This window comes from Calonectris borealis, chromosome 1 (assembly GCF_964195595.1).
Source record: "Calonectris borealis chromosome 1, bCalBor7.hap1.2, whole genome shotgun sequence".
NCBI classification, from domain to species: domain Eukaryota; kingdom Metazoa; phylum Chordata; class Aves; order Procellariiformes; family Procellariidae; genus Calonectris; species Calonectris borealis.
In genome coordinates this window covers 216,726,650-216,750,430 of record NC_134312.1, presented here as the reverse complement: position 1 = coordinate 216,750,430, position 23,781 = coordinate 216,726,650, and the positions used below count along the sequence as shown (strand labels likewise).

Genomic DNA, 23,781 nt, shown 5'->3' with positions numbered 1-23,781 from the left:
ATTCCCACAGAATTGGAATGCCACTTAAAGAGGACTTTTTGCTCACAGTGCCACATGAGGTTTCAGGTTTCAGAGTAGAAGCTGAGCTATCAAAAAAACAATCCATCTTGTTTCCATTATAGAGCAGGGAACTCAATCAGGCTCTTCAAGCTGGAGGAAAGTGCCTCCTCCACCAGACAAGGCTTCCTGAACATAGAGTTAGAACCTGCTACTACCTGACAGACATGACTGAGGGAATCAACCCCTACGCTTGATTTGTTCAAGGTGTTCGTTTAAATCAAAGCAGCCACCTCTAGGAACAAAGACTGAAAGAATATTTTTGCTTATAGTGTAAGAATCTGATTTAGTAGAATATTGAGTTTGTTAGGCTCTGCACTAGCATCTGAACTGTGCCTCTTCAAGATTTCAGAGCAAACAAATCGGTTAAGTTTTAATCTAGAAAGTGAGAAGATAAAAGAGATTCATTTTGAAGAGATTACAGACCCCGAAACCAATTACAAGAGCCATGTCATTCTGTAACACTGTTCATAAGAATTGAGCTCAATTCAGAAGCCTGTCATTTGGATTATCATTTTTTCAAACATGAAAGGGCTGTATCCCAACACTGAGCTCCAAGCCTAAGAGCATTTTTGCCTGAAGATGATTGAGCATAGCAAAAATCAAGCTAAGAAGCGTGAAAAGCAGCTTCAGATCTGTTTAGCAGGTGTATGATTCTGAGCACCAGTTGGTAACTAAGTTGAGCATCCAGAGACACAGGAGGCACCAACTATAAGTCAGAGGAGGGACAAGTCCCAGTTTACGGTCACATGGAGACACCAAAAATCCATTTTTTTTCCTCCAACTCTCTGAAGTTCTCTCCTTTCTTGAATCCCTGGAAGAAGGGCATTATTTCTGCTTTATTCCACTTTGCATGGGATTCCCTTTAAGTACAAATTTCCCCTTTCCCCTTACTTTTGGCACAATCTTCATGCAGGAAGACATATTTTAAAGAGAGCTTGAGTTTGTAAGAACTGCACCTTCCTACTTCACAAGTGAGACAAAGTGCTCTGAAGTCACACTCTGTGTAGTGACAGAAATAAAGATCTTACCAATTTCCTCAGAGCCCTGCAGGGTCTATGAAAATCATGTAGTGATCAAGTCACAAACACCATTGACCCCATCAGCCTCATGGGCTCGGAGTGGTTTCTGAAGAGCAGGCCATGCTTCTGCAGGTGACCTCCTAGCCTTGAGAAAGAACTGTTGGCCGGAGCTGTGACAATGCAAAAGCGACAGGCTAACGATAGCGTCACTTGAGCAGAATCTGTCCCACAGGACAACAGTTACTGCTTACCGATCCCAAGAGAACTCCACTAAAGATATTAGAAGAAGTATTTTTGTGGAAATCCACTTGCACACGCAAAGGTGGAAATGGCACAAAGCTCTCAAACACTACTTTGCTTGCTCTTGTACTAGTTACAGAAAATCCACAGCAGCACAGACTTCAGCATAAATGTTAGTCACTCATGTACATACCCTGGGCTCCAGGCAGCTTGACACGCCTGCCCGTGCTCCAAATACACCTCCGATGGCAGTGCAGACTGAGCTACAAAGACAAGCACAGAGCCAGGTGACAGAGATTTCAACGTGACAGCACTATTTCAACAGAAGCTCGAGTGCAGCACCGGTTTCCTCTAAAAATCAAAGGTTTCAGTAAGACAATTCATGCAATTAAAGGTACATGCAGCCTTAAGTCACTTGCTGGGTCACAATCCAGGCGATTCTAAGAATCTGTATGCAGGCAGCTTACCCAGAAATTAACCTACTGCCTTGGAAAGTGTTGCTTAATTTAGAAAAGTGATTACTTACAGCACCTGCTGCTAGCCTCACAGCCTTTGATATGCCAGCTTCTCCAAAATTAATGCTAAGTCTTCTAAAATTATTTACATAAGTAATTAAGGAAAGAACTAAAAAAAGAGACTGCTAAATGTATAACATAACAATCAGCTGGGTTATCAGCAGCAATTGAAACTATAATTTCCAAAGCAAATAGCATGAGTCAAGGCAGTCTGAGCTGAAGTCGCTCAGTCGGTCCTTGCGGCAGACTGACATCCTCAGCCAGGCATAACAGAAATGCATTGCACAGGCGACACACACCAAATTCTGTATGTGCACAACACCACCATCCCAGGAGAAGCTCCACGCAGCAGGAGAACCTTTGCAAAAGAGGTCTCCTGGCTTTAAAGCCACATTACCTGTAGGCTTTAAATCTAAGGCCAAACCCACAGTAGCCTTGTCATGCAAGTGTAGGGCCTCTTGCAGGAATTGAGTGCAGAGGTCAGCAGGCAAAGGAGGGAGGAAGAGAAGAGATGAAAGGAGGACTGAGGAACAGGCTGAATTCTAAAGGCCTTAGTCTTTCTCTAGAAGTTTCTTTTCACACTTACATATGGGGACTCCAAATAAGTCCATGGGCCCTGATGGGATGCACCCATGAATTAGCTTGACCAACTTGATAAACTTCTACAACAAAGTGACTGGCCTGGCAGACTAGGGGAGAGCAGTGGATATTGCACACCTGGACTTCAGGAGGGCCTTTGACACCGTCTCCCGTAAAATCCTCATAGAGAAGCTGTTGATGTACAGGCCGGGATGAGCAGACAGTGAGGTGGATGAATGCCCAGGCCCTGAGGGTGGTGATCAGTGGCACAAAGTCTAGTTGGAGGCCAGTCACTAGAGGTGTATCCCAGGGGTCAATACTGGGTCCAGTCCTGCTTAACAATTTCATTAATGATCTAAATGATGGGGCAGTATACCCTCAGCCAGTTTGCAGGTGATACCAAACTGGGAGGAGTGGCTGACACACCAGAGGGACCTTAACAAGCTGGAGAAATGGACTGACAGGAACCTCATGAAGTTCAACAAGGAGAAGTGCAAAGTCCTACACCTGGGGAGGAAGAAGCCCAGGCACCAATATATGCTGGGGGCCACCCAGCTGGAAAGCAGCTTGGCAGAAGAGGACCTGGGGGTCCTGATGGACACCAAGTTGAACACAAGTCAGCAATGGACCCTTACTATAAAGAAGGTAAATGGTATCCTGGGCTGCATTAGGCAATGTATTGCCAGCAGGTCGAGAGAGGTGATCCTTCCCCTCTACTCAACACTGGTGTGGCCACACTTGGGAGTACTGGGTCCAGTTCTGGGCTCCCCTGTACAAGAGAGACATGGACATACTGGAGAGAGTCCAGCAAGGCGCCACAAAGATGTTGAAGGGACTGGAGCATCTCTCCTGTGATGAAAGGTTGACAGAGCTGGGACTGTTCAGCCTAGAGAAGAGAAGGCTCAGGGGGGATCTCATCAATGTATATAAGTACCTGCAGGGAGGGTGCAAAGAAGACGGAGCCAGGCTCTTGTCAGGGGTGCCCAGTGCCAGGACCAGAGGCAATGGGCACAAACTGAAATACAGGAGGGTCCCTCTGAACATCAGGAAACACTTTTTTACTGTGAGGGTGTCGGAGCACTGGCACAGGTTGCCCAGAGAGGTGGTGGAGCCTCCATCCTTGGAGATATTCAAAAGCTATCTGGACACAGTCCTGGGCAACTGGCTTTGGGTGGCCCTGCTTGAGCACAGGGGGTTGGACCAGATGACGTCCAGAGGTCCCTTCTAACCTCAACCAGTTTAATTCTGTGAAATGTGTACCTTAATGTGTACAGGCATCGAGAAGAGCACTTCTGATGGTTTCAAAAGGCACTGCAAATCGCTACCTTATTTGTAACTACCAAATGGACATTTCTATTCTGTTTGAAAAACAATGACATTTCAGTAATGGTAACTGAGATGTTGGATGCTTCCTTCCAAGGGAAGGAAGAGTTCAGAAGTGAGCTAATCGGTGATGTCAAGATTGGAGGCAGCCTGGGCTGCAGTGATCATGCTCTGGTGGAGTTCGCAGTCCTAAGGGATATAGGTCAGGCAAAGAGTAAAGTCAGGACCCCGAATTTTAGGAAAGCAAACTTCCAGCTGTTCAAGGAATTAGTCAACAGGACCCCCTGGGAAACTGCCCTCCGGGACAAGGAAGCAGAACAGACCCAGCAGATCTTTAAGGATGCTCTCCATAGAGCGCAAGAGCTCTCGATCCCCAGGTGTAAGAAATAAGGCAAGGAAGGCAAGAGACTGGCATGGCTGAGTCGAGACCCGCTGGTCAAACTAAAGGGCAAGAAGGAAATGCACAGGCAGTGGAAGCAGGGACAGGTATCCTGGGAAGAGTATAGGGATGCTGCCCGGTTGTGTAGGGATGGGGTCAGGAAGGCCAAGGCACGGATGGAGCTGAACTTGGCAAGGGATGCAAAGAATAATAAGAAGGGCTTCTACAGGTATGTCAGCCAGAAAAGGAAGGTCAAAGAAAGTGCACCCCCTCTGATGAGCAAGACTGGCAAACTGATAACAACAGACCAGGAGAAGGCTGAGGTACTCAACAACTTTTTTGCCTCAGTTTTCACTGGCAACCTCTCTTCCCACACCTCTCAAGTGGACGGACCGCAAGGCAGGGACTGGGGGAGCAAAATCGCTCCCTCTGTAAGAGAAGATCAGTTCGAGACCACCTGAGGAACCTGAATATACATAAGTCTACGGGACCTGACAAGATGCATCCCAGAATCCTGAGGGAATTGGCTGGTGTAGTTGCCAAGCCACTCTCCATGACATTTGAAAAGTCATGGCAGTCAGGTGAAGTCCCTGGTGACTGGAAAAAGGGAAACATTGCACCCATTTTTAAAAAGGCTACAAAGGAGAACCCTGGGAACTACCGACCTGTCAGCCTCCCCTCTGTGCCTGGGAAAATCATGGAACACATCCTTCTAGAAGCTATGCTAAGGCACATGGAGGACAGGGAGGTGATTTGAGACAGCCAGCATGGCTTCACCAAGGGCAAGTCCAGCCTGACCAACCTAGTGGCCTTCCATGATGGAGTGAATACATCAGTGGACAAGGGAAGAGCTACGCATGTCGTCTATCTGGACTTCTGTAAGGCCTTTGACATGGTCCCCCAAAACATCCTTCTCTCTAAAGTGGAGAGGTATGGATTTGATGGGTGGACTTTTCGGTGGGTGAGGAATTGGTTGGATGGATGCATCCAGAGGGTAGTGGTCAACAGCTCAATGTCCAGATGGAGATCGGTGAGGAGTGCTGTCCCACAGGGGTCCGTATTGGGACCAGTACTGTTTAATATCTTCATCAATGACATAGACAGTGGGATTGAGTGCACCCTCAGCAAGCTTGCGGATGACACCAAGCTGAGTGGTGCGGTTGATGCGCCTGAGGGGTGGGATGCCATCCAGAGGGACCTGGACAAGCTCAAGAAGTGGGCTCATGTGAACCTCATGAGGTTCAACAAGGCCAAGTGCAAGGTCCTGCACCTGGGTCGGGGCAACCCCAAGTAACAGTACAGGCTGGGGGATGACGGGATTGAGAGCAGCCCTGCTGAGAAGGACTTGGGGGTACTGGTGGATGAAAAGCCGGACATGACCTGGCAATGTGCACTCACAGCCCAGAAAGCCAACCGTATCCCGGGCTGCATCAAAAGGAGCATGGTCAGTAGGTCAAGGGAGGTGATTCTGCCCCTCTACTCTGCTCTGGTGAGACCCCCCCTGCAGTACTGCGTCCACCTCTGGAGCCCTCAGCACAAGAAAGACATGGACTTGTTGGAGCGGGTCCAGTGGAGACCACAAAAATGATCAGGGGGATGGAACACCTCTCCTGTGAAAAAAGGTTGGGAGAGTTGGGGTTGTTCAGCCTGGAGAAGAGAAGGCTCTGGGGAGACCTTATTGCAGTCTTTCAATACTTAAAGGGAGCCTCTAAGAAAGATGGGGACAGACTTGTTAGCAGGGCCTGTTGCAATAGAACAAGAGGTTTAAATGGTTTTAAACTAAAGGAGAGTAGATTCAGACTAGATACAAGGAAGAAATGTTTTACAATGAGAGTAGTGAAACACTGGCACAGGTTGCCCAGAGAGGTGGTAGAGGCCCCATCCCTGGAAACAGTCAAGGTGAGGTTGGACAGGGCTCTGAGCAACCTGATCTCGTTGAAGATGTCTCTGCCCACAGCAGGGGGGCTGGACTAGATGACCTTTAAAAGGTCCCTTCCAACCCAAACTATTCCGTGATTCCATGAATTAAACATGGAACCTTTTATCACACAGGTCTGTCTGTCCAAAGAGTCAGCCCACTCGCTTGTGTGCACAGAATTTGGAAGCAATTCAAATTTGGGTCTTATTTCTGTTCCTAATCAAGACAGGTTATTTGCAAAAATTCAGCTGGGATCTTAAAACCTCCTTCATGCATTCATAAGGACTTTTTCAGCAGCTTGAAAACATCTAACAGACTATGCCTGCTTCCTCCCCTGACCCATATATATCAAGCTATAAAAGCTGCAAGCGGCCTATACATAAAGGTTTGCCTTTTAGGAAGTGGAACAAAGAATATAACATTCCTGTCTGAGTGCCACAAAAACAGTTTGAACAAGGTTTCAAAAGGTCGCAGTCATTACAGCCTCCCAGAAGTAGAGGCACCCAGTTGCAATTCAAGCTCATCTCTTTCAAGCCCAAAAGCTTGGCTAAGTTTGCAGGTCTTTTGGGGACACTAAGCAAAGTACCGGAGTGCCTCAGCTCCAGACACCAGCTGCCTCTGAAGCCAAAGAAAACAAAGTAAAACTCAAAGTTCTGAGGTTTAGGAGATCTGTGCAGGCAAAATCTCACTTCACCCATCACTTCATAGCTGTGCAGCAGTCCAGAAAGCATCACACTTCATATTATTCCTTAGGATGTTCTTATTTCTTTGCTTATGGCTTACGTATTCAAGCATCTTCTAATCTGTGCAGCTTTCAGAAAGAACCAACTATTGCTGTTTCACTGCACAATGAATTAACAAATGCTTGGAATAAAGAAATACCTTGAAATAGTTTTGAAGAGAAAATGAGCAAGAGTTTCTGCAGAAAGGATAATACTCCTACCCCGCCCCCTTGGCCAACTCTTTCTTGCCTACACTAGAGGCTCACAAAATTTCAGAATCCTTTTCTAAATTTTAAGCAATACGCAGAAAACCATCCCTCCATAAAACACTACTCGGTGACAAAATGTTACTAATGTGGGTGAAAGAACAACTTCTGCCTGCTAACACAGAATACCTGAAAGTATACAATAGCTCTGCTACCCACATATAAAATGAGGACACAGTTTAAGCGAGTTAGGAAAGGTCACACAAGTTTACAGCAGAAGAGAAACACCATGTGGGTTTCCAGACTCCTGTCCTGCTCTGGTTCTGGGTTTTCTGTTTCCACCCTCCAACCCCCTGCTAATTTTGCAAGCGACTCCAGAGCAAGGCACCAGAAGCTGCTGGGTCTGGTACCACACTCAGAATGAAACAGTGCACAGAGCAGACAAGGAGCTGGCAGCGCTCTGCCATCCTTACCTGTCTCCTGTACGACTTGCCTGATCAGGGACATTGGCACTGCTCACTATCTTTTTCCTTTCCTCCTGAATGAACCTCACAGGTTTGTTCCTGGTTCAAACTATCAACTGGTTACACCACTTTACCCTACTCCCTATAGGGCACAAGGGGCATGAAGCAGAGATTTGGATCACCGCTCCTGGCAAAGCTTTTGGTGTTCTTGTTCTGAGCACCGATACCAGGGATCGGATTTTCATTTCAGGCCTCTGTCTCAGAAAACCATTTCACCATCAGGAATTTCTCTACAGTTTCTGCACTCTGAGGTGCTTTAAGCCCTCAGCACATCCTCTCAGATTTACATGACTGACACTGACCTTGTTCCTTGTTCCCCACTTCCACCATCTGACACCAGGCTGAATCTCTGTTGACCTCCACTAGAAGCACATGCTCCAACCTACAAACTCACCCCACAGCTAAGCACATCCAAGCTGTGACATGACCATCAGATTCCTTTCTGTCTAAAGTTTTACATTGCTCGTTTACATTGCTCTGCTGAACAGCTGAAAAACATCTATCTATTCTGACAGGCTTATCTTTGCCCCACCTCCTTGCTGATCTGCTCCTCTAAAACGTTTCCTCATTTCATAGGAGACTGACAGCAGAGGCCCATCAGCTGTGTACAACTGTAAAGCCCCAGCATCACCAGTTACTTCCCATCAATTTTAAGTCCTAAACACTTCTAGGATCGATGGCATGAACTGCCACTTCAATAAAACGAGAAGAGTTGAGCAATAAAACCCTCCTTTGATTCATGCAAGATGACTATGTGTTTTGGACAAGAGAACCCCAAATTTCTAGACACTCTCTAGAGACAGCTCCTGGGGCAGAGAACAGAAGTATAACAAAAGCAACAGGGATCTCTCTCAATAGCATCAGTATTTTCAGATTAACATAGCAAAAAGGAGAAGTATCTACCCTTTATATCACTGGATGCAATAAACAGACATGCCCAACCTCTCCAGCGTTTTTGCTTGAGAAAAAATAATTGCCAGCCACCACCAAGTTCAGCAGGACACCACGAGGTCGCAACTGTGCAGTCTATCAACAGTTTAGCTTCTTCAACACCACAGGGAGATTTTAATAACAAGGTAGTAAAACTACCTCCAGTACGTGAGACTTTCTGAAAGGGATGCTTACTGCAGCCACTGTAAACAAGCAGCAGATGCTAACAACATGCCAGGTTTGACTCATAAAATTCATTAGCATCTTTACAGAGTTTGTGGTTTGTTTTTCATATTTCTCTTTGTGCACAGTGAAAGAGAGCCTCTTTTATTTACATGCCCTGCTTCCAGTACTGCAACAATTGAGTTTTAACACCTTTATCACTTCTTTGTTCTTAAGAGAAAAAAAACAAACAAACAAACGACCATGCACACACCCTGGATTTTCCCTTCTTAATGGTACAAAAACATTTTACTCATCTGCTCCCTGTCCCTTTCAGGCTTTACAGCTGAAATAAAATTTCAGTTCACAGCATTTAAAAAACAAAAACCACCTCCAAAGGGTTCGTTTGTGACTTCCAGTGCAATTTGTTTTCATTCTCAATGATTCAGAGAACCACCTTGATCAAATCCCGCTAGCATCACTATTAAATCCGAAGCAACTCAACTGGCTGGTGGGGACTACACTTTGATCGCCAGCAGGCACTCCTGTTCCAAGGAGATGGGTGAACCGAGAGTTGCAATATAATACCCTGGCACCAGGCATAGTGGCAGAAGTCGTCTGAGCTAGCATCAAGCCATGGCTGAAAGAGCTTGGAAGCAGATTCACATCCCATTTGGCTATTCCCACTATGGGGACAACAACGTCAGGCAGAGCTGCAACCGCCACCCCTGTATCTGCCCAGAACCACAAATTAGTGGCCGAAAATAAAGCTATGAGGAGGCAGTCCCTTTGCATCAGTTCAATCCCTCTGGCTGTCAGCCAGCCTGGAGCAAGTCCCACAGGTAGAGAGGACGTAAGAGAGATCAGAATCGGGCCTCCCATCGGTGAGGCAACCAATCTCGCTGGCCTCTTCATCAGTCCCTCAGGGCTGTTTTCACTCTCATGAGAATCTGGGATATAGCTATGTAAAACAGATTCCTCACTGTTAATTAAAATAAAGTTCACATGCACACCCTGCTGAAGGCAGCATTAAAAAAAAAAAAAATCACTTCTATGAGGGATAAGTCACTTATAATTAAAAAAAAAAAAAAAATCTCAGCGTGTGCACAAGGGAGTGTCGAATGCTTGCCAGCCACCTGGATAATCACTTCCTATGAAAAGCTGCAGAGGAGAGCCCTGGGGAAAGGAAGGGTCACACAGACTCTCTTGCAAAGGCAATGCAGGTGGGATTTGCCCTGCATGGGTGAGAGCTGCAAAGCCTGTCCCCATATTCTACCTGTTCTGAGGCCACAAGCACCAATTCTTCTCCACAGCCTTAGTATGCTCTTTCATCTGTTTTAAAATCAAAGCCCATCTTGTTTTATCAAAAGTTTCCTGGTTATAATAGCATGGGAGCTGATGTTTCAGCTTTACCTGCTGACTTTATCATTTAAACCTCACCCATGTTCCTCCCCTTCTTCCCAAAAGGAAGAGTCCCAGCCATTTTAGCTTCTCCTTGGAAGGCAGCCCGTCTCTTTGACCCTTTTAGCTGCCTTTCTGCAATGCCACTGTGTACTTCTGGAGACATGGAGACCCGAATCGTACTTCACACACACGATGTGGGTGCATCAAGTATTTATACCAAAGCAAAACGATACCCTTCATCCCTTTCCTGATGAAGATGGTGGCATTTTTGGTTGCTACTGCAGTGATGTTTCCCTCTCCATCCTGAAAAGTGAAATCATCCCCAATTTTTCTACTTCCTATTATTCATGCAGCTTTCAAACTATAAAAATAACCTTTCCTCCAAACTTGTAGGAGCTTAAGATCTTGACAGAAGTTTTCTGAAAACCCAAATATATTGCATCCACTTTAACTCTTTCTTACTAACACCCCACAGAACTTCATGGGGTAGGGCAGCAGGATTTTCATTTTCAGAAGCCACACTGACTCTTTCCCAACAGTTAACATTGATCTATGTATTCAGAGATCCTTATTACACACCCTTCCATGCCTGGTAGTGTGCCTCTCCAATGTGCTGTTCCCAGGATCCCCTCTAGAGTCCTTTTTATAGATGGGAATTACATTGGCAACTCCCCAGTCCTCTGGCACAGCAGCCGTCTGTAGTGATAAATTATACAGCTTGGCCAGCAGTTCTGCAGTTTCACATTCAAGTTCCTCAGCACTCTTGGTTGAATGCCATCCAGCCCTAGTGACTTGTTAACATCTAACTTATCTATTTGGACTAATTTTTCCTTTTGTATTTATCTCAAATTAGTGAGATAATTTCTCTGATCTACTGGTTACAAAAAGTGCACTTGGTGTGGGAATGTCCCCAATACCTTCAGCAGTTAAGACCTGATATTCTCTGCTATGGCTTTACCAACTCTGAGTAACCTTTTTACACCTTTGTCATCAAGCAAACAACTGCAGATTTAAATGTCTTACCCTGACTGAAGTACTAAAGCAGGCACTTTTCTTGTTGCCACACAAAGTGTTTCTGTTCCTCACCAGCACGTCCCTGTAACACTCACAAGTTCAATGAAAACGCTCCTTTCAGATGAGGCTGTGTGTGAAGCTACCTGCCTGCACAGGCACTTGCAGAGCGGAGACCAAAACAGTTTCCTTCTTCCACACCCTCTATTTCTTGGCATTTATACTCTTCAGAAGCCCATAAACAGCCCTGCTATCCTCCTCATTTTGTAAAACTACACAAGTATATAGCTCTTTTATCTTCCTTTTGCGTCAATCCCTCCAGCCCCAAAGTCATTTCTGTTGCTTTCCTTCAATTTCCTCCTGTTTATCTGCTAGAAAGTAACAAGGATCAAAGGCGGCAATTACTTCAGAAAAAAAATCCCCCCACCCCTCACAATGATTAGCAACATCAGACCCAATTTTCAGAAAGATATTTAAGAGTTTTTGAAAATACTTTACCAGCTTAGGTGCCAAATCCCAACAGTTTCCGAGGGAATCAAGCGCCCACGCTCTTTCTGGATTCCCACTAGATGCCTACCCACATCTTTTAGTATGTAACCACATGAAACACTCTACTTTTGTTCTCAAGGTTAGGCTCTCCAAGTGCTGCTAAGACAGTCCCTGAATATTCCCACTGAAACCCATAGGCTACTGAGAGAGTTATGTCCCGAGGTTACCAAAAAAAAAAGACACAACCAACAAAAAATGGAAAAAAAACCGCCCAACTTTTTTTTTTGTTCCTTCATGCCCAGCAGATCTTACAGAATACCTGCTGCACAGTTCCTGACAACATGAAAGTTTCTCATCTTCTTTTCATCTTGGCTATGAATTCTGAGGCACAAATGTTGCCAAAGTCTTTCTGTACATATTTCAGGGTATTCAGAGATAAAGCGACGTCATGCTATACCACAAATTGTTTTCCTGTTCCTCCCTGTGCCTGCTGCTTCTGTATTTGCCCTTTATACCTTCTGACAGAAGGAAGCATATTACTTCTCCAGCATAGTTGTGTTTTATGCTCACCATGAGCCTTTACGGGCAGTATGTACGTGGAAGGTGACAGGGAATCTCAGCATCTCCATGAATAAGTCAGGAGCATCTGTATAAGAGATGACTCCTGAACTTGAGCCGAAGGACTGCAAGATGGAAGGAGCACAACAAAACAGTAGGATTATTTAATAATGTTAGTTAGTGTGACTGGCAGCAGCATTAGCAACCCAATTCTGTCTTGGATTAAAATGATAGTTCCAGCTGGACACCAGCAAGAAGTTTGGGCCCAGCTTATAACCTGCTGGGGAAAACATCCTTTCAATTCTGAATCATCTTTTCAAGATCACAGGAAGATATATAACACTTACAAGATGCAAGACATTATGCAGATAGGTAATGGGAAAATCCCAAAAGTGCTCTGCTACGCTAACAAATGAACCCACAGGCGAAGCATGGAAGTCCCTACGGCATGGCAGGGATAAGCATTATGCTTCCATACCGAATCAAAGGAGGATCCAGAACAACACAACAACGGGAGTGGGGAGAAATACATGATCCAGTTGTGATTTTCTGTCAGGCTCTTTCTCCCAAATTCATTTATTAAAGACAGAGAACCAGTTAGAGAGGGGTCAAAAATCCAATTTGTGGCAAGGACTTTCAGATATGTAGCACAGGCAGGTCCAGCAGGAGCTGACTGGGCAGGTGCTAGAGGTTCAGAGAGCTTGGGGACAGAGGAAGGTAAGAACAAAATAACCAAAATAAAAAGCTGTATACAGCAGGTACCACAATAACAGACAGATCTTTCAAGAGTAAAAAGGCACTTACTTGTGAGCTAATTCTAAGAAGCCACCAGATCTAGCCATATGTCTTACAGTCCTTACATCCAGGTTTCAAACCTACAGAGAGCTCCGGGATCTTTAATACTACACCACAGCTACATTCACTCACGTTGCTCTGTTAAGTTTTCTGCCAGGTCAGCTCACAGCCAAGCATTGAAAGGGAAAAGCACCCTTGCCTTTGGATGGCTGCGTGCCATGATGAGCTCAGCTGTGTCAAGCTTCACCCCCTGACCGCAGCCTCCCAGAAAAACTCAAGCGAAGAGCACGCTCCCAGCAGGTGGAGAGAGAACCCTCCTGTCCTTTCATCATGCATTTGGTCTCCAAGAAAATGCAAGTTCAGAATTATACTTTTAATATTAATTTTGAGTTGACCACATCAAAAGGAAAACAGCTGCCAACAGCCACATCCTTGCTTTATAGTTTTATGATGGGGGGGGAGGGGGTTGGAAAAAAGCAAGCACAAGCTTCTCATCTGTTAGTCAAGAAGAATGCAAAGTCAGCCACTGACTCTTTCCTTCCAAATTTGTAGTTAGTTCATTAGGAATTTAGGATCAGAGCCCTCACAGAGAGGTCAAACAGTCTTCATGCCGAAACTAGCACAGATTATGCTTTACGCAGAAACCTTTCACTGCTCTTCCTATTCACATCCCAGTGAAAAGAAAAACAATGCCAACAAGAGCCCCGCCACAGAAGGAAAGCGCGTGAATTCACGAGAAAGGAGGAAGACAGACCACAGAGATCACACATGTCATCCTACTGGATGTCAGATGATTTACCTACAGCTACAGGAAGTACAGATGGAACCGAACCTCAAGTCTTCAAAACCAAACACAACTACACTACATGTCAGATGAGATCACCTTGTTGCAGTCACTGCTCCTCGATACTGAGCCAAAATAACAGGGTGGGATTCAAAGAGCAACTGAACATCATCAGGTACGCAAGACATACACTGTAATATAATACTAAACTTAAAACTTGATGACAGAAATAGACATGATGTTAAGAGCAGAAAGCCATGTGCTGCTCAGGTGAGGTTCTTTTAATCTCCATGACCGTTACCTCCTGAACTGCATACCGATGCATTTAATGCTGCCGCATGTCAGCACGTGATCAAACATTTTTGAAACAAACAAAAAAAGCCCACACAAGCACTGTTGGTGGCATTTGGACTAGGTCCCAGGATAAATAAGTATTGGATCAGAAGGCAGGAAGGGCTCTTGCAGGATGTACCTAGTATTAGAAAGGATTGGCTCTTAAAAAAAAGCAAAGGGCATCTAAAATAAAATTGATGACGTGAATTAAACAAAGAAAAAAAACCCATGATCCTGATGATCCCCTAATCAGCTGCAGGAGATGAAGGAAATCAAGCTGAGATCATTTCAAGATTAGTACTTTTTAAAAGTAGCCAATAACTTTAAAAGAAGACATTGCACGCAAGAAAAGACATTTTTGGTTGGACCAAGTAAATGACTAAATTCTTACAAATATGGCCAGCTCATCACTTCTGAATGTTTTTCTTTTGCAACTCAAGGACTCGTTTTAGAGAGACACAGAACAAATGAAAAAGCCGGCACTCAGAAGTCTACCAGGAAGAGGTAATGAGGTTTCTGATCATTTAATCTACCCTTGACGCCTTCTCCTGCCCTGTCCCCCCAAATCCCCTCTTCACCATGAGTAAATTGGAGACACCTTTGGGGGGGGGGGAGGGGGGTTAATAGGAGCTGGCAGGATGCTGTTTCAGCAAGTATAACTTTCATGTGAAAGCCAGAAGTCCTACTATGACACTGCAGTGAGTCACTGGATGACAAGTCATTGAGGCATTTAGATACTGTTTTTGAATTCTAACAAATGACAGTTTTGCCTTGTCTAACTGAAGGATGTGCCTTTATTGAATCTAGAATTTAAACACCGCCTATGACCGTCTGCCTCCATTTAAAGACAGCCTACACAGAAAGACATACTGGTTGTGTTCTACTTTCTGGCTTTCAGGAGAGCCCTGAAGGAATCTGAGTTTTTTGCTTTTTCTTCTTGAAGAAAGTCCTGCTTTTGCCATTCCCAGCCCTACCCTCACCTCCTCAGCCTTTCTAAATGAAATCTACACATTTAAGTATTTCCAGATATCTCATCAGCGGAACTGCCTGCTTGATAGAGGAAGGCAACGAATGAGTCTAAGGCTTCTTCCCCTATCCAGTCTTTGTCCTCCTCCCAAGCCCTGAAGAGGCTGCTTCTTATGGGGGTGGAGGACAAAATATTTTATCTCCCTGTTGCTCATCTGTGTTCGCCCGTACCTTCAGGATCACAGATGTATGAGGACTTTGCTTCTCATCAATCTTAGGAGTGGTCAGGGAAAGTAAAGATAAGCAGGAGATGAACAATGTTTCTGTAGAAAGTCAAAAGGAAAACAAATAAACAAACAAACAAGGCTTTAAGAGATGTAAGTAAGGAATGGAGACAGAGAAAAGAAACCAACCAAACAGGAAGAATACAAAAGTTAGTTCCCACATGCACACTGCAAGTTAAGTTTAGTGCGATTGTCAGGGCTCCCAGATACGGACAGAGAGACACTAGTCTGACATTAGAGTTACAGCTTCATCAAAATAAAGTGTCAGTTTAATTTTGTTCATATTCTTCAAAATCTGGTTTAGGAACATAAGCAAGGGATTAAAGCAGGCCTGGAAAACTAGTTCTAGTTCCACTCTTTCAGACTCTTTTGGCATTGGCCTGGTAGTGGACGAGACTCCTGCTGCTTTTGGTGAATTTGGTACAGCCTTTTTAATCATTCTGTCTGCTACCAAGGGAGTCAAAATTGCGTAGGACAAGATTTTATAAGACACGCAAATGTAAGAGACTGCAATTTTTACCAGATACCTTATTACCAAGACATATAGGCTGATGCAACAACAAGAAAGTTGATGAGCCAGAAATTAAAAGACAGATTTTTTTTATTAGATCAACATAACTGTGATATAATACTTGCCACTGGTGCTGCAGTTCCCCCTCTTTCCTCCCCTCACAACTTCTCTGGCTTTCTGTAAGGCTACCCAGTGAAAATTTCAGTGATTTTGGAGAATTACGTTATAATGTTAATAACTTACTGTTAAGATGCAGTAGATGCCCTCACTTCCCCCCACAAAATTAGGAACTGGAGGCTCAAACCAAAGCCTCTGTGTGCTTAAATCTCATTATTTAAGTCTTCAAGGCACACTTGGATCAAGTTCTGTCATTTCTCTCTGCAGATAGGAGTGGGAGAAGTCTCTTCTATATGACACAGATTTTTGCATAGCTTTCACAAATCCAGAATCTTAGAGCTTAACAGAAAGCATCAAACACCTTAACACACACCCACAACATGCATACATTTTACCAAAGAACCTTACCAATTACTTTGATTATCAGAAAGCGGATGGTTTCGATGAAGGGCTATGCGGCATTATCACCATTCATTTCTAGGCCACCCCTTTGAGTTCAGCTCCCAAAGCTTTTGCATTATCATCTGCAATCCGCTGCGATCACGATGCCAGAGAAGCAACACTGAAATGGAACTCGCATCTTACTCCAAAGTGAGACTGAAGACCAGCACAATGGCAGGGCAAAACTGGGATGTGAAGTATAAGCTTGTGGTTAACGTTTTGTGGTTAAACAGGAGAGCTAGCTCTCCTGGGCAGTGTGGCAAGAAAATTCAATCAAAACTTCTGCGGAAAAAAGAATGAGCAGTGACCACATCCATGAGAAGTGCCATCCACTTAACAATCATTGCACGATCTTCCTTTTACGTCTTTATCTTCCTCCAGCCTCCCTCTTGCGTGGAAACTGAGCATTCCTAAGGCAATTTCTCATTTCAGCAAGAACTGCCATGAGTCAAGTGGCTCAAACCCTCTAAAGCAAATCCTTTATTAAAGATATTATTTAATAAAGTACAATACTTAGTAAAGCATAGAGATTCACGTTGGAAATCCAGCTTTAAGTCATGGAAGGTTCCACAAGGCAATTAGATCTGTAGCCTGAAAATCACATTTCCGTATTATGGAGGCCATATACGTATTTCTTAAGAATTAGGAAAAATGTGACACTTTTCCTTTTTATGAACCAATGTTCTCTTTCACAAACTTGTTCCTTGAGTTCCTGAGCTTGAATCAAACGGTTTCCCCTCTATGTGCTTTGTTTTGAAACAGATTTGTCTGATTTGCTAAAAATTATCCAGTATATGAATATCTGCCTTTTAGTTTTTGACCCTAATTACAGTGACATTAGTCCAATTACATGCTGATTTGGATCACTCTCAATCAAAGCAACTTTTAGTACATAATACTATGACTGAGTCTTCCAGTCTATTAAAAACAATGTTTTACTAAATAAAACACAGACAAACTTGGGCTCCACTAAGAATTAACACATTCTGTGGTTTGCAAAGGAAATGACATTAAAATTTGTCTTGAGTGAGGTATTCCTGAAAGGATAAGGACAAAAAAAACCTCTTCGGTTTCCAGAAGAACTGCAAAATGTAATGGGAGTTTTATAATTGAGTATCTTATTAATTTTAATGAGCTAATCAATATTGCATTTCAAATCCTGATGTGTCCATTCGCTGCTAATTCCTTTTTGTGCTATGCACTCCCTGGTCTTTGCAGCTGTTACCTGACTGTTAAAGCTACCTTCTATTATGAAGGGACACCAGAGTTCAAACTCAGGTGAGCAGTTTAATGAACCAGAAAAGCAAAGGATACATTACGAGCCTGGCCTCATTTTTTTCCCCGCTCTACCTCAACTCACGTTAGGGTTACAGAGCTCAGTAATGGCCTCAAATACATGCTGCACCTTACACAGAGTTTAAAACGGAGCCTTGAGCTAAAACGAATCCAACAGCTTCAGTGGTACAGACAGGATTGGGAAAGGGGGGTTGGAATATTCCTCCCTGCTGCTGCTGAAGGAAATCAGCTTTTCCTTCATCCCAAACAAGCCTGAACTATGGAGGCACATGAATTCTACGTTCAGCTGTGACTTCTAGCCTCTCCAAAGCATGACTGAAATAAGACATTCTTGAAATACCTGCTAAAGGCAAATGATAGATTCATCCTGGCACAAAGCCCTTAAGTTGAACTTCTTGATGAAACTGTGTAATGTTCACTTACATCTAGCTGGGGAAATTAAATCCAAGTTTTACAAAAGGAATCTTTCTACAGAGGAGTTTGGGTTAAGTGGCCAAGCCACTCATATTTTAAGATCAGCAGAGAATGCACATGTGGGAATACGTAGGTGCAGAAAATAATCTATATTGAAAATCCTTTACGCTAAAGAAGTGATAAGGTATTTCACATTACACTAAGCTTTCTGTATGTAAATGAGGAGAAAAACCACATGAAGCAAACCACCAGTTCAAATAAAAATATTTCTCACTCCAGCTCCTATTTCATGAATAGAACATAAGCCCTGAGAAATGGGCTTCGTCTTGTAAGAGACGCATCATCTAAAATACTTGCATGCCACTTACAGCCGTTAAGAGAATTGACAGTTCAAAGCCCTACTGATGCTTACAGAAAGTAACTCAAAGTCCCAAAGTGGTGCTGTGACACCTTAGCAAGCCAGTCTGAGAAACTGTATCCTAACCTTTTGTATTTGGTTTTCCTTCTCTCTGCTGCCATCTGTAAAGACATCAGATGCCATCAGCTGTAAACCGTGGACAGACCCACTGTAACTACATGCATCAAGCTCATAAGAGCAGAAGAGAATGCCTTAGGGTAAACTTGGACAACTCTCCCTGCCCCAAAAACACACACAATATGAATAGTAATTATTTTCCTCCCCCATTCTCCATTTAGGTTACAGGTATGGACTGACTTTACGGAAAAAAAGAGAACAAAAGGCATGAAGCAAGGTTTTATGCTGCACTAGCACACAGCATGTACTTGCCACTTGACTTGCTTGCAGTCCCACAGCTACAGGCCCACCTACATCAAGGAGATGTTTGCAGCTACATGTCATATACTTCAAGGTAGTCACAATATATTAACACGCATTGCCTCTCACATGGTTATTGGGATCACAAAGAGCTACTGTAGGAGAAATTATTTCTTTTCAGAAAGTACCTTTGGTTACTACTTCTGCAGTCTTCTGATTTGGCCTGATTTTCCCAAATTAGGACCTTTCTTCTATCCCATTAACTTTTTTTAAACCTAAGATGATAAAAAGATGTCTGATTTGCCACCATTTTACTTCACTGATTCTAGACAGGAAGTAGGAAATAGAATGACTTTAAGGAAGTTATATCAGCTTAAGATTGAAACAAACTAGCTATATAGCAGGTCCAAAGAGCACAAAGTGCAAGAAGGAAAGAAACCATGGAAGGAAAGTTATTGTTTAATCTGCACCTCAGACTAGACACAAGAGATAGAGACAGGCCATCGTTAGCTATACGACTGGAAGCCGGAACACTTGGATTGCCAGTTTGAACAGCTATTCCAGAGCCTAGACAATTTACCAGAAGTATATTAGTACATAAACCAGAACTGAATACTTCCACTTTTTCTTCAAATTCCTCTGGAAATGCACTTAATCAGATGGCTTTTTTGTTTCCCCTTCCCCCACTCCAACAAACAAGTGCTAAAATGAAGGGAACTCGTGAAAGCTATGCTACTTTGCCAGTGGATTTGTTAGCAATGCTGCCTGCCTGCATCCGTACAGTGAGAGGAGCAAGCTACCTGCTGCCATGTACGACACACTACATGGGACTTAAAGGAGACCAGGGTGACTACAAAGAGGAATCAGCATTTTTAGAATGCAACTTTCTGACCTATTTTAAAACGACTACTGGAGGACGATACATACCACATCCTAAAAGGGCCTTTTCCTCTCTACTGATCATACTGGGAGACTGGGGAGACTTGTTCAGCTCTGAGCATCTATGTTTACAGCTCTGAGCATCTATGTTTTCATCAAGTGAATCCCATGAAGGGCCTTGAAACCATGACACGCACCCCACTGCCATGTGCTGAAAAGGAGACAGAGCGTGGGAGGACCCAAAGACTTGTCTGTAGCTCTGAGGATGTGCCTGAGGAGGAACAGGACAAAAGTAAGCTTCCTCCCTGCACAAAGCCAGGAGCAGTCATCACCAGTGGCAGTATCGAGTGTTACTTCTCACAGCCATAATGTCCACATCTACACGTGCCATACACAGCTGCACCCAAGTTCAGGAATTTCATGCTTGGACTTAAGTTTGAGTAAAAACCTGGTTAGCATAAGCACCGTCAGACATTTTTAAGCTATTCATTCCTAAAGAGCATCACATGCCTTATGCTCAGAAGGGAAGAACTGATCACAGTGACTTATGTGCTGCATGAGTGAGCATCTGCTGACAGTCCCAGTTCTGCTGTCACCAAAAGGAATGGACCCAGCCATTCCCATCTCTGCAAACACGGGTGCAAAGCAGTTCCTCCCAGGTGAGAGCTGTGCAAGTGCATAAGAAGAGTCATACACTAGACAAATTATTTTCTCCATAAGAGCAAGCCCTCAGAATCAAGCAGAACATGTCTACATTCTCCCCTATTCCTATACAGGCCAAGACATCAGGCTGAGAAAATGAGTTCAGCACCTTGCCAGGCATAGAAAAAGGCTCTTTCACACAATATGATTCTGGCACAAAATATTCTTTTGCCTTCCCACGGAGGTAAAAAGCCAACAAGGGATATTCTTGTACCTGTCAAAGGGCTAACGATCAACTAGGATTTAAAGAAATACGACTTTTGGTTTTAGTTGCCTGATTTCTATCTGTTTCTTGTACCTCCTCACAAACAGTGGTTGTTTTTCAGATCCTTTACAAAGTCTATTTGCTTCTGTTATCTGCTGGTGACAGGATGAACTGTAAACCCAGATCACTTTAAGGGTGGAGCTCTGGATCATTTCTGTATTCTGCTACTGAGAAAAGTCTATTTCAGCTCTAGGTGGTTCTGTACACTCTTAAGGATATAAGGGAACTGGACCATAACAACTAGCTTTTGAAATGACAAAACTTCTCACACTGAGGAAGCAAGACAGGTGCACAAAAGGGAGAAAGAAGGAAAGAAGCCTCACTGCAGCTCACTCATATTTAAAAAAAAAAAACAAAACAAAACACTAGTTCACAAACTAGGTGAAATTCATGCACTTGTAGTCAAAGCTGAGAGAAAAGGTCTGCACAGACCTGGAAAAGGATACACAAGAATCAGCAGTAATCAAACAATTCTTTGACCCCTTGGGGAAAAAGAGCTAACATTTTTTCATCCAGTGCAAGCAAGGCAGTCAGAAACACAATAAACGAGCACTTGTGGAAGTTATGCTGGACTTGTCACACATTTCTTCCAATATCCCCGTGATGCATGGAAAAGCATGAACCAAAAGCCTTACATTTCCCTACTCTTTTTTTCTGAGCAACATCCACAGCACACAATAGTCCCTAAAACCAGTCAAAGCACTCCCGCTGTCATGCCACAAGAGCATTTTCCTCTTCAACTTTATTTTCAGCTTTCATTTCCAAATCAAAGAATGGTAGTTATATCATCCCATTTAAAGAAGCTGGTCCCTCCCCACAGGACTCAGAAAGGCTAAATACCCACCCAGCTTATCAGTCTCCAGTCTTAAACTCCAGTTTTGTTATACAGTACAACTAAGAACAAATTCTGTCCTGTGGCACAAGACAAGGGCGATCCATAGTTTAACAGATTCATTTAAATTTCCACCGTACCTTCTGTTTTCCGTGCAGAGATGAGCTTTACTTCTCTGACTTATCCACAGAAAACGCACAGGGAAAAGCAATTTCTAAGCATTCGGCAGACTCACGCACACAAACTGTTCCACAAGGAGGAGTTTTTCCAGCCTTATCCTAAAAAGCTGTGAGCAAGATTAACACACCCACACTAAGAGATATTAGAACAGCAGACGGGAGGATGCTCCCTGCTTTGCCAGGTAATGTGTGCAACACCAGGAAACTCCAGGTATGGAGAAGGGGGAGGTAATTCAGTGAAAGGCATCCATGAGTCACTGTACAAAGAGTAATTGCAAGCAAAGAGAACAAACACTCTTCCGTCTGTGCCCGCCACAGCCATTTCACCCAACTACAATACCCGCTTTCACTTTGAAAAGCTTGGCTAACTAAACAGCTTTTCCAGTTGTTCTTACATATATACATAGCGTACTAAATCACCGCGTAAAGTACATGCCTTGCAGCCGGTAACAGGTCCCCAGCAAAGAGGCAGGTTTTGACATCTATTTATAAATCCTGTTCCTGAAGAAAAACTCCTGGAGGTAATGTCGGAGTAAGGATCTAGTAATGCTCAGCAGAAGCAGAGGCACCATGACACATACACAAGGATGAAGCCAGCTATTCCCAACAATCATGAATTTTAAGCCTGCTGGATAACAAAAGCAGCAAGAACAGGGATTGCAGGCATGGGAGAGCTGTGGACTAGGGCATTTCCACACACAGTGGAAGAGAGAAGCGCTGCTGCCCCTGAAGGCTCGTCCTGCTGGTGCTGCCTCTCCTTCGAGCTCCCAGGAGCATTCCGAGAGCACCCAGAGGTGCCACGCATCTCACGATGTCCCTTCACTGATACCCACTCCCCAGGCAGAAGCCCCTGCTTTGAGCAGGAGGCTGGACTAGAGACCTCCTGAGGTTCCTTCCAATCTGAATCATCCCACGATCCTAAGTTCAGCTTTGCTTTTAAGTACTCTAATAGCAAAAAGCCACGGTTTCATACACAGATACGGGCGGGGGGGTTAAAAGACATGCTCCCACCTCTCCATCCCTGCGCACCAGCCACACAAAGCCCCGGACTGCATCACCCCATCGCCCAGCAAGGGTCCAGCTCCTCAATTCTTTGTGTTCGCCCAAAGCACCCTGCCCTCCAGCCAAAGCCAGGACGGGGTGCTCAGCAGAAACTCTGGGCTGAGCCCCGATTCCCACCCCAACCTCTGCCCCGGGACCCCAAGCATGCGGCCCCAAATGGCTCCCCGCTCGCAAAGCCCGGGGGCTGAACACAACTCCCTTTGTTAAATGAATGAGCCGGGGAGGCAGGAGGAGGGAGCCAGGGTCGGTACCCCCCTCCGAAAAGGGGGGGGGGGGGAAAGAAGAAGAAAAAACCCGGCCGCTCAACCTCTTTGTAAACTTCCCGGCTACAAAACAACAAGCGAGGAAATCCCCTTCCCCGGCCCGGCGGGACTCACCTTCCGCCCGCCGCAAGGTGCTGCCCGGCTCTCCACCCGGCTGGCCGCCCTGCCCGCGCCCCACGCCGCCCTCCAGCCGCCCCTATTGTCGGCCCAGCACCGCCTCCCTTCGCCCTCCCCGCCTTGCCGCTGCCATTGGTTCCGGGGGGGCCCGCCCCGCCGCCCCCCTGCCGCCAAGGTGGGCAGCCGGGCACTGCGGGGCAGGAGCGGGGGAAAGAGGCAGGACCCTCCCGCTTCGTTCGGGAAGGGGGCGGCGGGGGGGAGCCTCCGCTGGGGAGCAGCATCGTAGCGGTGTGGCCCAGGGTGAAAAGTTTTTTGGGGGGAGGCGGTGGTACCTTCCCTGTGCAGCAGATCTGGAGCTCGGAGCTCGCTTCGCCTCTCTGCTGCCTCGGGAAATCCGTGGGCTGTGCTACAGCCTTGCTGCAGCTGCAGGCTGCTGCCCCGAGCCCGGCACCTGGGAGCCGCGGGCCATATCCGGCACCTTCGGAGGGCAGAGGGAGGGAGCGGCGTTGGCCTGGGACGTAAAAGTCTTTCGTGATCACGCCATCAACGGCGCAACAACGCGGGAACGTATCACCGGCAATTATACCCTTGGCATGCAACACTGTAATGACTTTATTTCTGTTATTCGTATCAGACTGTGCTATCGCAGAGCCGGCTCCATTGTGCTAGGGACTGTGTGCATGCAGATCCAAAAAAGGCAAGAATAAAGCGGGCTCTGCCCTGCTTC

At 45.0% G+C, this 23,781-nt stretch overlaps 1 protein-coding gene across 9 annotated transcripts in view; it reads right to left on the bottom strand.

Annotated features, from left to right (window-relative positions):
- PAK1 (p21 (RAC1) activated kinase 1) overlaps positions 1-23,781 on the bottom strand; it is a 104,441-nt gene that overhangs the window by 55,644 nt on the left and 25,016 nt on the right. Inside the window, exon 1 of one of the 9 annotated variants that reach the window (XM_075140316.1) lies at positions 23,387-23,571. The exons of 3 other annotated variants lie outside the window; for them this stretch is intronic. The gene's annotated coding sequence lies outside the window, so the exon portion shown is untranslated. Of the gene's footprint in view, positions 1-1,512; positions 1,640-21,573; positions 21,774-23,051; positions 23,145-23,386; positions 23,572-23,781 lie in introns of those variants that run through there. 5 more of the 9 variants (XM_075140314.1, XM_075140306.1, XM_075140315.1 and 2 more) reach the window with 5 other exon arrangements.